This window comes from Colletes latitarsis, unplaced genomic scaffold (genome assembly GCF_051014445.1).
Source record: "Colletes latitarsis isolate SP2378_abdomen unplaced genomic scaffold, iyColLati1 scaffold0107, whole genome shotgun sequence".
NCBI classification, from domain to species: Eukaryota; Metazoa; Arthropoda; class Insecta; order Hymenoptera; family Colletidae; genus Colletes; species Colletes latitarsis.
In genome coordinates this window covers 10,001-25,000 of record NW_027488457.1, presented here as the reverse complement: position 1 = coordinate 25,000, position 15,000 = coordinate 10,001, and positions in this window count along the sequence as shown.

Genomic DNA, 15,000 nt, shown 5'->3' with positions numbered 1-15,000 from the left:
AACCCAGACCTAACCCAGTCCTAACCCAGTACTAACCCAGTCCTAACCCAGACCTAACCCAGACCTAACCCAGACCTAACCCAGACCTAACCCAGACCTAACCCAGACCTAACCCAGAAATAACCCAGACCTAACCCAGACCTAACCCAGTCCTAACCCAGAAATACCCCAGACCTGACCCAGACCTAACCCAGACCTAACCCAGCCCTAACCCAGACCTAACCCAGACCTAACCCAGACCTAACCCAGAAATAACCCAGACCTAACCCAGACCTAACCCAGTCCTAACCCAGTACTAACCCAGTCCTAACCCAGACCTAACCCAGTCCTAACCCAGACCTAACCCAGACCTAACCCAGTCCTAACCTAGACCTAACCCAGTCCTAAACCAGACCTAACCCAATCCTAACCCAGACCTAACCCAGACCTAACCCAGACCTAACCCAGAAATAACCCAGACCTAACCCAGACCTAACCCAGTCCTAACCCAGTACTAACCCAGTCCTAACCCAGACCTAACCCAGACCTAACCCAGACCTAACCCAGACCTAACCCAGACCTAACCCAGACCTAACCCAGAAATAACCCAGACCTAACCCAGACCTAACCCAGTCCTAACCCAGAAATACCCCAGACCTGACCCAGACCTAACCCAGACCTAACCCAGCCCTAACCCAGACCTAACCCAGACCTAACCCAGACCTAACCCAGAAATAACCCAGACCTAACCCAGACCTAACCCAGTCCTAACCCAGTACTAACCCAGTCCTAACCCAGACCTAATCCAGTCCTAACCCAGACCTAACCCAGACCTAACCCAGACCTAACCCAGACCTAACCCAGAAATAACCCAGACCTAACCCAGACCTAACCCAGTCCTAACCCAGTCCTAACCCAGTCCTAACCCAGTCTTAAACCAGTCCTAACTCAGACCTAACCGAGACGTAACCCAGACCTTATCCAATTCAGTCCTAACACAGTCCATATTCATTTTTTTTTTTTTTTTTGTTTTTTTTTTTTTATTTCTGTTTTAGATACCGAAGGAGATCCTTGGATAGGCACCCATGCCTCAGAAGAATATATGGGTAGTTTGAGAATCTGACTCACCATACCCCACAAGTGTCTCATCCGTCTTTACTCATTCAGACACCACTCATGCCAACAAGCATCCCGGGACGCAGGCGAAACTGCTCTCCGCATTACTTCACCTAACCAATTCTAAACTAGCCCTAACGCAGTTCCAATACAGTCATTACAAAATGGGCTAGGTCTGGGCCAGTGTTGCGGGGGTTTGGGGCGCGCAGACCCCAGTCAGCAAAACGAATTCAATATGATGCTGTTCAATTTAATATGATACCGCTATTACAAAGGGGGTTAGGTCTGGGCTAGTGTAGCGGGGGACTGGGGGGCGCAGACCCCTGTCAGCAAAACGAATTCAATATGATGCTGCTCAATTTAATTTGATACCGCTATTACAAAATGGGTTAGGTCTGGGCTGGTGTAGCGGGGGTTTGGGGGGCGCAGACCCCAGTCAGCAAAACGAATTCAATATGATGCTGTTCAATTTAATTTGATACCGCTATTACAAAATGGGTTAGGTCTGGGCTAGTGTAGCGGGGGTTTGGGGGGCGCAGACCCCTGTCAGCAAAACGAATTTAGTACGATGCTGTTCAATTTAATTTGATACCGCTATTACAAAATGGGTTAGGTCTGGGCTAGTGTAGCGGGGGTTTGGGGGGCGCAGCCCCCCATTCAGCAAAACGAATTATGTACGATGCTGTTCAATTTAATATGATACCACTATTACAAAGTGGGTTAGGTCTGGGCTAGTGTAGCGGGGGTCTGGGGGGCGCAGACCCCTGTCAGCAAAACGAATTCAATATGATGCTGTTCAATTTAATTTGATACAGCTATTACAAAATGGGTTAGGTCTGGGCTAGTGTAGCGGGGGTTTGGGGGGCGCAGCCCCCCATTCAGCAAAACGAATTATGTACGATGCTGTTCAATTTAATATGATACCACTATTACAAAGTGGGTTAGGTCTGGGCTAGTGTAGCGGGGGTCTGGGGGGCGCAGACCCCAGTCAGCAAAACGAATTCAATATGATGCTGTTCAATTTAATTTGATACCGCTATTACAAAATGGTTAGGTCTGGGCTAGTGTAGCGGGGGTTTGGGGGGCGCAGCCCCCCATTCAGCAAAACGAATTTAGTACGATGCTGTTCAATTTAATATGATACCGCTATTACAAAGTGGGTTAGGTCCGGGCTAGTGTTGCGGGGGTCTGGGGCGCGCAGACCCCAGTCAGCAAAACGAATTCAACATGATGCTGTTCAATTTAATATGATACCGCTATTACAAAGGGGGTTAGGTCTGGGCTAGTGTAGCGGGGGTCTGGGGGGCGCAGACCCCTGTCAGCAAAACGAATTTAGTACGATGCTGTTCAATTTAATTTGATACCGCTATTACAAAATGGGTTAGGTCTGGGCTAGTGTAGCGGGGGTTTGGGGGCGCAGCCCCCCATTCAGCAAAACGAATTAAGTACGATGCTGTTCAATTTAATATGATACCACTATTACAAAGTGGGTTAGGTCTGGGCTATTGTAGCGGGGGTCTGGGGGGCGCAGACCCCAGTCGGCAAAACGAATTCAATATGATGCTGTTCAATTTAGTTTGATACCGCTATTACAAAATGGGTTAGGTCTGGGCTAGTGTAGCGGGGGTTTGGGGGGCGCAGCCCCCCATTCAGCAAAACGAATTTAGTACGATGCTGTTCAATTTAATGTGATACCGCTATTACAAAGTGGGTTAGGTCCGGGCTAGTGTTGCGGGGGTCTGGGGCGCGCAGACCCCAGTCAGCAAAACGAATTCAATATGATGCTGTTCAATTTAATATGATACCGCTATTACAAAGGGGGTTAGGTCTGGGCTAGTGTAGCGGGGGTCTGGGGGGCGCAGACCCCTGTCAGCAAAACGAATTTAGTACGATGCTGTTCAATTTAATTTGATACCGCTATTACAAAATGGGTTAGGTCTGGGCTAGTGTAGCGGGGGTTTGGGGGGCGCAGCCCCCCATTCAGCAAAACGAATTAAGTACGATGCTGTTCAATTTAATATGATACCACTATTACAAAGTGGGTTAGGTCTGGGCTATTGTAGCGGGGGTCTGGGGGGCGCAGACCCCAGTCAGCAAAACGAATTCAATATGATGCTGTTCAATTTAATTTGATACCGCTATTACAAAATGGGTTAGGTCTGGGCTAGTGTAGCGGGGGTTTGGGGGGCGCAGCCCCCCATTCAGCAAAACGAATTTAGTACGATGCTGTTCAATTTAATATGATACCGCTATTACAAAGTGGGTTAGGTCCGGGCTAGTGTTGCGGGGGTCTGGGGGGCGCAGCCCCCCAGTCAGCAAAACGAATTTAGTACGATGCTGTTCAATTTAATTTGATACCGCTATTACAAAATGGGTTAGGTCTGGGCTAGTGTAGCGGGGGTTTGGGGGGCGCAGCCCCCCATTCAGCAAAACGAATTAAGTACGATGCTGTTCAATTTAATATGATACCACTATTACAAAGTGGGTTTGGTCTGGGCTAGTGTAGCGGGGGTCTGGGGGGCGCAGACCCCAGTCAGCAAAACGAATTCAATATGATGCTGTTCAACCCCTCGGGAATTTTTAATTTCTGTTTTATTCACCGTAATGCTCATGGAACGTACTTTCACATTCTTGTTTTTTGCTTCACGAAAATTTTTGTACACTAATTACTTTTTAATAGGAAAACGTGCAACGGCAAACTCCTTCCTAGGGTCACTGGGAAGATGACATTGACAAAATATGTTAAGATCAGCCGCCCCTATGCGTAAAGTATGTCGTTTTTCCATTTTTTTCGATCCGGAGCGACACCAACATTGTGTTGCAATTTTAAACTGCGCGGTTAAACGGCGGGCCAAACAGTCGGTGGTTTATGCAACAGCAACCATCAAACTAGTAGGAGAATACACGCCCGTGATAGTATAGGAGATTCCCACTGTCCCTATCTTTTTTTTTATCTCGGACATATATATACCGGCTTATCGTCAATAACTCGAAAACCAGCACGTTAAGGCCAATTTTGGTCTATACGATTCTTATGCAGTTTTAGATTCTCTACACGGTCCAATGATCGTTTTATTTTTTTGTCGAATTTTGAGAATTTTTTTTTTTTTTTCTCGAAAACGAGCTCGACGACCTGCACTTTTGACGACGCCATCGTGTTCCCCGGATTTTTTCCTGCAAGATAGGGTGGCGATTTTTTGTCCTACGACGATTTTTGACGCCGGAGCGATGATTCGGAGCAGAGCGGACTTAGAAACTTTCGCGCGTCGACCGCCGGACCGATCGCTCCAGGCTGTTTTTCGTCAATAACTCGAAAACGAGCACGGTAACGCTCGTTTTCGCCCGTACGATACTTGTACCGTTTACCGTTGGCTACCTGGCAGATGGTTTGTTTTTTTTTTATCTCGAATTTTGAGAGCTTTTTTAACTTTTTTCTCAAAAACGAGCACGTGAACGCCAATTTTCGTCTATACGATTCTTATGCAGTTTTATATTCTCTACACGGTCCAGTGATCGTTTTATTTTTTTGTCGAATTTTGAGAATTTTTTTTTTTTTTTCTCGAAAACGAGCTCGACGACCTGCACTTTTGACGACGCCATCGTGTTCCCCGGATTTTTTCCTGCAAGATAGCGTGTCTATTTTTTGTCCTACGACGATTTTTGACGCCGGAGCGGTGTTTCGGAGCAGAGCGGACTTAGAAACTTTCGCGCGTCGACCGCCGGAGCGATCGCTCCAGGCTGTTTTTCGTCAATAACTCGAAAACGAGCACGGTAACGCTCATTTTCGCCCGTATGATACTTGTACCGTTTACCGTTGGCTACCTGGTAGATGGTTTTTTTTTTTTTTATCTCGAAGTTTGAGAGCTTTTTTAATTTTTTCCACAAAAACGAGCACGTGAACGCCAATTTTCGTCTATACGATTCTTATGCAGTTTTATATTCTCTACACGGTCCACTGATCGTTTTATTTTTTTGTCGAATTTTCAGAATTTTTTTTTTTTTTTCTCGAAAACGAGCTCGACGACCTGCACTTTTGACGACGCCATCGTGTTCCCCGGATTTTTTCCTGCAAGATAGCGTGTCTATTTTTTGTCCTACGACGATTTTTGACGCCGGAGCGATGATTCGGAGCAGAGCGGACTTAGAAACTTTCGCGCGTCGACCGCCGGAGCGATCGCTCCAGGCTGTTTTTCGTCAATAACTCGAAAACGAGCACGGTAACGCTCATTTTCGCCCGTACGATACTTGTACCGTTTACCGTTGGCTACCTGGTAGATGGTTTTTTTTTTTTTTTATCTCGAAGTTTGAGAGCTTTTTTAATTTTTTCAACAAAAACGAGCACGTGAACGCCAATTTTCGTCTATACGATTCTTATGCAGTTTTATATTCTCTACACGGTCCACTGATCGTTTTATTTTTTTGTCGAATTTTGAGAATTTTTTTTTTTTTTTCTCGAAAACGAGCTCGACGACCTGCACTTTTGACGACGCCATCGTGTTCCCCGGATTTTTTCCTGCAAGATAGGGTGGCGATTTTTTGTCCTACGACGATTTTTGACGCCGGAGCGATGATTCGGAGCAGAGCGGACTTAGAAACTTCGCGCGTCGACCGCCGGACCGATCGCTCCAGGCTGTTTTTCGTCAATAACTCGAAAACGAGCACGGTAACGCTCGTTTCGCCCGTACGATACTTGTACCGTTTACCGTTGGCTACCTGGTAGACGGTTTTTTTTTTTTTTATCTCGAAGTTTGAGAGCTTTTTTAATTTTTTCCACAAAAACGAGCACGTGAACGCCAATTTTCGTCTATACGATTCTTATGCAGTTTTATATTGTCTACACGGTCCACTGATCGTTTTATTTTTTTGTCGAATTTTGAGAATTTTTTTTTTTTTTTCTCGAAAACGAGCTCGACGACCTGCACTTTTGACGACGCCATCGTGTTCCCGGATTTTTTCCTGCAAGATAGCGTGTCTATTTTTTGTCCTACGACGATTTTTGACGCCGGAGCGGTGTTTCGGAGCAGAGCGGACTTAGAAACTTTAGCGCGTCGACCGCCGGAGCGATCGCTCCAGGCTGTTTTTCGTCAATAACTCGAAAACGAGCACGGTAACGCTCATTTTCGCCCGTACGATACTTGTACCGTTTACCGTTGGCTACCTGGTAGATGGTTCTTTTTTTTTTTATCTCGAAGTTTGAGAGCTTTTTTAATTTTTTCCACAAAAACGAGCACGTGAACGCCAATTTTCGTCTATACGATTCTTATGCAGTTTTATATTCTCTACACGGTCCACTGTTCGTTTTATTTTTTTGTCGAATTTTGAGAATTTTTTTTTTTTTTTCTCGAAAACGAGCTCGACGACCTGCACTTTTGACGACGCCATCGTGTTCCCCGGATTTTTTCCTGCAAGATAGGGTGGCGATTTTTTGTCCTACGACGATTTTTGACGCCGGAGCGATGATTCGGAGCAGAGCGGACTTAGAAACTTCGCGCGTCGACCGCCGGACCGATCGCTCCAGGCTGTTTTTCGTCAATAACTCGAAAACGAGCACGGTAACGCTCGTTTTCGCCCGTACGATACTTGTACCGTTTACCGTTGGCTACCTGGCAGATGGTTTGTTTTTTTTTTATCTCGAATTTTGAGAGCTTTTTTAACTTTTTCTCAAAAACGAGCACGTGAACGAACGCCAATTTTGGTCTATACGATTCTTATGCAGTTTTAGATTCTCTACACGGTCCACTGATCGTTTTATATTTTTTGTCGAGTTTTGAGAATTTTTTTTTTTTTTTCTCGAAAACTAGCTCGACGACCTGCACTTTTGACGACGCCATCGTGTTCCCCGGATTTTTTCCTGCAAGATAGGCTGGCGATTTTTTGTCCTACTCCCATATTCGTGTCTTTTTGCTTAACGAAATCTTTTATATACTAATAACTTTTTAATAAAAAAACGTGCGACGGCAAAATCCGTCTTAGAGTCACTGGGGTGGTGACATGACAAAATATGTTAAGATCAGCCGCCCCTATGCGTAAAGTATGTCGTTTTTCCATTTTTTCACCCCGGAGCGACACCAACATTGTGTTGCAATTTTAAACCGCGCGGTTAAACGGCGGGCCAAACAGTCGCTGGTTTATGCAACAACAACCATCAAACTAGTAGGAGAATACACGCCCGTGATAGTATAGGAGATTCCCACTGTCCCTATCTTTTTTTTTATCTCGGACATATATATACCGGCTTATCGTCAATAACTCGAAAACCAGCACGTTAAGGCCAATTTTGGTCTATACGATTCTTATGCAGTTTTAGATTCTCTACACGGTCCAATGATCGTTTTATTTTTTTGTCGAATTTTGAGAATTTTTTTTTTTTTTTCTCGAAAACGAGCTCGACGACCTGCACTTTTGACGACGCCATCGTGTTCCCCGGATATTTTCCTGCAAGATAGCGTGTCTATTTTTTGTCCTACGACGATTTTTGACGCCGGAGCGGTGTTTCGGAGCAGAGCGGACTTGAAAACTTTCGCGCGTCGACCGCCGGAGCGATCGCTCCAGGCTGTTTTTCGTCAATAACTCGAAAACGAGCACGGTAACGCTCATTTTCGCCCGTACGATACTTGTACCGTTTACCGTTGGCTACCTGGTAGATGGTTTTTTTTTTTTTTATCTCGAAGTTTGAGAGCTTTTTTAATTTTTTCCACAAAAACGAGCACGTGAACGCCAATTTTCGTCTATACGATTCTTATGCAGTTTTATATTCTCTACACGGTCCACTGATCGTTTTATTTTTTTGTCGAATTTTGAGAATTTTTTTTTTTTTTTCTCGAAAACGAGCTCGACGACCTGCACTTTTGACGACGCCATCGTGTTCCCCGGATTTTTTCCTGCAAGATAGCGTGTCTATTTTTTGTCCTACGACGATTTTTGACGCCGGAGCGATGATTCGGAGCAGAGCGGACTTAGAAACTTTCGCGCGTCGACCGCCGGACCGATCGCTCCAGGCTGTTTTTCGTCAATAACTCGAAAACGAGCACGGTAACGCTCGTTTTCGCCCGTACGATACTTGTACCGTTTACCGTTGGCTACCTGGTAGATGGTTTTTTTTTTTTTTATCTCGAAGTTTGAGAGCTTTTTTAATTTTTTCCACAAAAACGAGCACGTGAACGCCAATTTTCGTCTGTACGATTCTTATGCAGTTTTAGATTCTCTACACGGTCCAATGATCGTTTTATTTTTTTGTCGAATTTTGAGAATTTTTTTTTTTTTTTCTCGAAAACGAGCTCGACGACCTGCACTTTTGACGACGCCATCGTGTTCCCCGGATTTTTTCCTGCAAGATAGGGTGGCGATTTTTTGTCCTACGACGATTTTTGACGCCGGAGCGGTGTTTCGGAGCAGAGCGGACTTAGAAACTTTCGCGCGTCGACCGCCGGAGCGATCGCTCCAGGCTGTTTTTCGTCAATAACTCGAAAACGAGCACGGTAACGCTCATTTTCGCCCGTACGATACTTGTACCGTTTACCGTTGGCTACCTGGTAGATGGTTTTTTTTTTTTTTATCTCGAAGTTTGAGAGCTTTTTTAATTTTTTCAACAAAAACGAGCACGTGAACGCCAATTTTCGTCTATACGATTCTTATGCAGTTTTATATTCTCTACACGGTCCAGTGATCGTTTTATTTTTTTGTCGAATTTTGAGAATTTTTTTTTTTTTTTCTCGAAAACGAGCTCGACGACCTGCACTTTTGACGACGCCATCGTGTTCCCCGGATTTTTTCCTGCAAGATAGGGTGGCGATTTTTTGTCCTACGACGATTTTTGACGCCGGAGCGATGATTCGGAGCAGAGCGGACTTAGAAACTTTCGCGCGTCGACCGCCGGACCGATCGCTCCAGGCTGTTTTTCGTCAATAACTCGAAAACGAGCACGGTAACGCTCGTTTTCGCCCGTACGATACTTGTACCGTTTACCGTTGGCTACCTGGTAGACGGTTTTTTTTTTTTTTATCTCGAAGTTTGAGAGCTTTTTTAATTTTTTCCACAAAAACGAGCACGTGAACGCCAATTTTCGTCTATACGATTCTTATGCAGTTTTATATTGTCTACACGGTCCACTGATCGTTTTATTTTTTTGTCGAATTTTGAGAATTTTTTTTTTTTTTTCTCGAAAACGAGCTCGACGACCTGCACTTTTGACGACGCCATCGTGTTCCCCGGATTTTTTCCTGCAAGATAGCGTGTCTATTTTTTGTCCTACGACGATTTTTGACGCCGGAGCGGTGTTTCGGAGCAGAGCGGACTTAGAAACTTTAGCGCGTCGACCGCCGGAGCGATCGCTCCAGGCTGTTTTTCGTCAATAACTCGAAAACGAGCACGGTAACGCTCATTTTCGCCCGTACGATACTTGTACCGTTTACCGTTGGCTACCTGGTAGATGGTTCTTTTTTTTTTTATCTCGAAGTTTGAGAGCTTTTTTAATTTTTTCCACAAAAACGAGCACGTGAACGCCAATTTTCGTCTATACGATTCTTATGCAGTTTTATATTCTCTACACGGTCCACTGTTCGTTTTATTTTTTTGTCGAATTTTGAGAATTTTTTTTTTTTTTTTCGAAAACGAGCTCGACGACCTGCACTTTTGACGACGCCATCGTGTTCCCCGGATTTTTTCCTGCAAGATAGGGTGGCGATTTTTTGTCCTACGACGATTTTTGACGCCGGAGCGATGATTCGGAGCAGAGCGGACTTAGAAACTTTCGCGCGTCGACCGCCGGACCGATCGCTCCAGGCTGTTTTTCGTCAATAACTCGAAAACGAGCACGGTAACGCTCGTTTTCGCCCGTACGATACTTGTACCGTTTACCGTTGGCTACCTGGCAGATGGTTTGTTTTTTTTTTATCTCGAATTTTGAGAGCTTTTTTAACTTTTTTCTCAAAAACGAGCACGTGAACGCCAATTTTGGTCTATACGATTCTTATGCAGTTTTAGATTCTCTACACGGTCCACTGATCGTTTTATTTTTTTGTCGAGTTTTGAGAATTTTTTTTTTTTTTTCTCGAAAACTAGCTCGACGACCTGCACTTTTGACGACGCCATCGTGTTCCCCGGATTTTTTCCTGCAAGATAGCGTGTCTATTTTTTGTCCTACGACGATTTTTGACGCCGGAGCGGTGTTTCGGAGCAGAGCGGACTTAGAAACTTTCGCGCGTCGACCGCCGGAGCGATCGCTCCAGGCTGTTTTTCGTCAATAACTCGAAAACGAGCACGGTAACGCTCATTTTCGCCCGTACGATAATTGTACCGTTTACCGTTGGCTACCTGGTAGACGGTTTTTTTTTTTTTTATCTCGAAGTTTGAGAGCTTTTTTAATTTTTTCCACAAAAACGAGCACGTGAACGCCAATTTTCGTCTATACGATTCTTATGCAGTTTTATATTGTCTACACGGTCCACTGATCGTTTTATTTTTTTGTCGAATTTTGAGAATTTTTTTTTTTTTTTCTCGAAAACGAGCTCGACGACCTGCACTTTTGACGACGCCATCGTGTTCCCCGGATTTTTTCCTGCAAGATAGCGTGTCTATTTTTTGTCCTACGACGATTTTTGACGCCGGAGCGGTGTTTCGGAGCAGAGCGGACTTAGAAACTTTAGCGCGTCGACCGCCGGAGCGATCGCTCCAGGCTGTTTTTCGTCAATAACTCGAAAACGAGCACGGTAACGCTCATTTTCGCCCGTACGATACTTGTACCGTTTACCGTTGGCTACCTGGTAGATGGTTCTTTTTTTTTTTATCTCGAAGTTTGAGAGCTTTTTTAATTTTTTCCACAAAAACGAGCACGTGAACGCCAATTTTCGTCTATACGATTCTTATGCAGTTTTATATTCTCTACACGGTCCACTGTTCGTTTTATTTTTTTGTCGAATTTTGAGAATTTTTTTTTTTTTTTTCGAAAACGAGCTCGACGACCTGCACTTTTGACGACGCCATCGTGTTCCCCGGATTTTTTCCTGCAAGATAGGGTGGCGATTTTTTGTCCTACGACGATTTTTGACGCCGGAGCGATGATTCGGAGCAGAGCGGACTTAGAAACTTTCGCGCGTCGACCGCCGGACCGATCGCTCCAGGCTGTTTTTCGTCAATAACTCGAAAACGAGCACGGTAACGCTCGTTTTCGCCCGTACGATACTTGTACCGTTTACCGTTGGCTACCTGGCAGATGGTTTGTTTTTTTTTTATCTCGAATTTTGAGAGCTTTTTTAACTTTTTTCTCAAAAACGAGCACGTGAACGCCAATTTTGGTCTATACGATTCTTATGCAGTTTTAGATTCTCTACACGGTCCACTGATCGTTTTATTTTTTTGTCGAGTTTTGAGAATTTTTTTTTTTTTTTCTCGAAAACTAGCTCGACGACCTGCACTTTTGACGACGCCATCGTGTTCCCCGGATTTTTTCCTGCAAGATAGCGTGTCTATTTTTTGTCCTACGACGATTTTTGACGCCGGAGCGGTGTTTCGGAGCAGAGCGGACTTAGAAACTTTCGCGCGTCGACCGCCGGAGCGATCGCTCCAGGCTGTTTTTCGTCAATAACTCGAAAACGAGCACGGTAACGCTCATTTTCGCCCGTACGATACTTGTACCGTTTACCGTTGGCTACCTGGTAGACGGTTTTTTTTTTTTTTATCTCGAAGTTTGAGAGCTTTTTTAATTTTTTCCACAAAAACGAGCACGTGAACGCCAATTTTCGTCTATACGATTCTTATGCAGTTTTATATTGTCTACACGGTCCACTGATCGTTTTATTTTTTTGTCGAATTTTGAGAATTTTTTTTTTTTTTTCTCGAAAACGAGCTCGACGACCTGCACTTTTGACGACGCCATCGTGTTCCCCGGATTTTTTCCTGCAAGATAGCGTGTCTATTTTTTGTCCTACGACGATTTTTGACGCCGGAGCGGTGGTTCGGAGCAGAGCGGACTTAGAAACTTTAGCGCGTCGACCGCCGGAGCGATCGCTCCAGGCTGTTTTTCGTCAATAACTCGAAAACGAGCACGGTAACGCTCATTTTCGCCCGTACGATACTTGTACCGTTTACCGTTGGCTACCTGGTAGATGGTTCTTTTTTTTTTTATCTCGAAGTTTGAGAGCTTTTTTAATTTTTTCCACAAAAACGAGCACGTGAACGCCAATTTTCGTCTATACGATTCTTATGCAGTTTTATATTCTCTACACGGTCCACTGTTCGTTTTATTTTTTTGTCGAATTTTGAGAATTTTTTTTTTTTTTTTCGAAAACGAGCTCGACGACCTGCACTTTTGACGACGCCATCGTGTTCCCCGGATTTTTTCCTGCAAGATAGGGTGGCGATTTTTTGTCCTACGACGATTTTTGACGCCGGAGCGATGATTCGGAGCAGAGCGGACTTAGAAACTTTCGCGCGTCGACCGCCGGACCGATCGCTCCAGGCTGTTTTTCGTCAATAACTCGAAAACGAGCACGGTAACGCTCGTTTTCGCCCGTACGATACTTGTACCGTTTACCGTTGGCTACCTGGCAGATGGTTTGTTTTTTTTTTATCTCGAATTTTGAGAGCTTTTTTAACTTTTTTCTCAAAAACGAGCACGTGAACGCCAATTTTGGTCTATACGATTCTTATGCAGTTTTAGATTCTCTACACGGTCCACTGATCGTTTTATTTTTTTGTCGAGTTTTGAGAATTTTTTTTTTTTTTTCTCGAAAACTAGCTCGACGACCTGCACTTTTGACGACGCCATCGTGTTCCCCGGATTTTTTCCTGCAAGATAGCGTGTCTATTTTTTGTCCTACGACGATTTTTGACGCCGGAGCGGTGTTTCGGAGCAGAGCGGACTTAGAAACTTTCGCGCGTCGACCGCCGGAGCGATCGCTCCAGGCTGTTTTTCGTCAATAACTCGAAAACGAGCACGGTAACGCTCATTTTCGCCCGTACGATACTTGTACCGTTTACCGTTGGCTACCTGGTAGATGGTTTTTTTTTTTTTTATCTCGAAGTTTGAGAGCTTTTTTAATTTTTTCCACAAAAACGAGCACGTGAACGCCAATTTTCGTCTATACGATTCTTATGCAGTTTTATATTCTCTACACGGTCCACTGATCGTTTTATTTTTTTGTCGAATTTTGAGAATTTTTTTTTTTTTTTCTCGAAAACGAGCTCGACGACCTGCACTTTTGACGACGCCATCGTGTTCCCCGGATTTTTTCCTGCAAGATAGCGTGTCGATTTTTTGTCCTAGCTCAATTATTAAGGAAGTTACGGTTTCTTGATTTTTCGGTATGTTCGAACTGGTCTTTTAGGCGGGCGCTCGGTCGCGCGGTGCTTTCGCATCGACCGACGTACCGATCGGCGGCGACGGTTTTTCGTCTATATCTCGAAAACTAGTACGCTAACACATATTTTGACCTATATGATATTTGTTCAGTGTAATTTTTTCTATCTGGTAGGCTGGTTTTTTTTTTTTTATCTCGAATTTTTTGAACGTTTTTGTTTTTTTCTCGAAAACTAGCGCGACGACCGATATTTTTAACTACGGTTTTGAATTCGTCTAATTTTTGCCTACAAGATAGCGTGTCGAGTTTTTGTTCTGCGACGATTTTGACCATTTTTTCATTTTTTTCTCGAAAACGAGCACGGCAATCTATATTTTTAACGACGGCATCGTGTTCCCCTGCTTTTTTCCTACAAGATAGCGTTTTTTTTTTTTGCCCTAGCTCAATTATTAAGGAAATTACAGGTGTTGGTTTTCGCTCTAAGTTATAACAGGCCGTTCGGGCGGGCGGTTGGGTCGCGCGGTTCCCCCCATAAGCGGCCGTGCGTAAGCCCGTGCGTCGCCGGCGTTCCGGCGGGCGCCTCGGTACCTATAAGAGAAGCGACGGTCCGGTCGAGTCGGTCGGGGCAGCGTCGAGCGTACGGCTATTCTTCGACCTCGGTTGAGAAGCAGTCGTCGCTCCTCGGGATTTCATCCTGACTGTTCTGTATCGTGCTCGTTCCAGACTTTCTCCACACTGCATTGCCACGAGTCGGTGTCTTTGACCGAATGGCTCTTGAAGTGGTATAAGCGTCTCGAGTGACGTTGGTGACTTGTATACGTTTAAAATATGTATACTCGTACTATCCGAGCATCAACTCTTCAGTCCGAGCGATTGAAAATTTTGTGAAAACCATAAACTGGCACTACACTCTACGGAGCGTAGCTTAAAAGGCAAAAATTGTATGGAACTACGGTTCGTACTCTGGAAAGTGAGCAAAGAATGAAATACAGGTGTCTGACCTCGACATAACAGTACGGCGCCGAATACGTGCTTTCTCGACCAGCACATACGCGCTTTCTCGTTTTTGTCCAGCATGAATGCTTAGTCTTCGGGCCTGGCAATACGTGCTTCCACGATCGATGCCCAGCGTGAATAAGTGCCCGAGATGTTCAGCATGAGCGCAGCTCTACGTACTTTGTCGTTGTGGGATACCATTATACAATAATGTTCTGTTGTGAAGTAAAATACGAAACGAGAGAGTTTGGTGGTGACTCTGTCGAGAAAAAGCAAATATAAACGAGAGAGTTGGTGGTTTCTCTGTCGAGAAAAAGCAAATATAAACGAGAGAGAGTTGGTGGTGACTCTGTCGAGAAAAAGCAAATATAAGAGAGTTAGTTGGTGGTGGCTCTGTCGAGAAAAAGCAAATATAAGAGAGTTAGTTGGTGGTCGCTCTCTCGAAAAATGAAATTAAATTAAATAAACGAGAGTTTGGGGAGCTCTCGGAAAAGTGAAAGAAACTAAACGAAGGAGAGGGTTTTTGGTGGTACCCTCTCTATACATATATAATATTATAACACAAGAGAGGAAGAGGTGGCTCTCAAGTCTTTCGAACGAAAGACTAAAATTT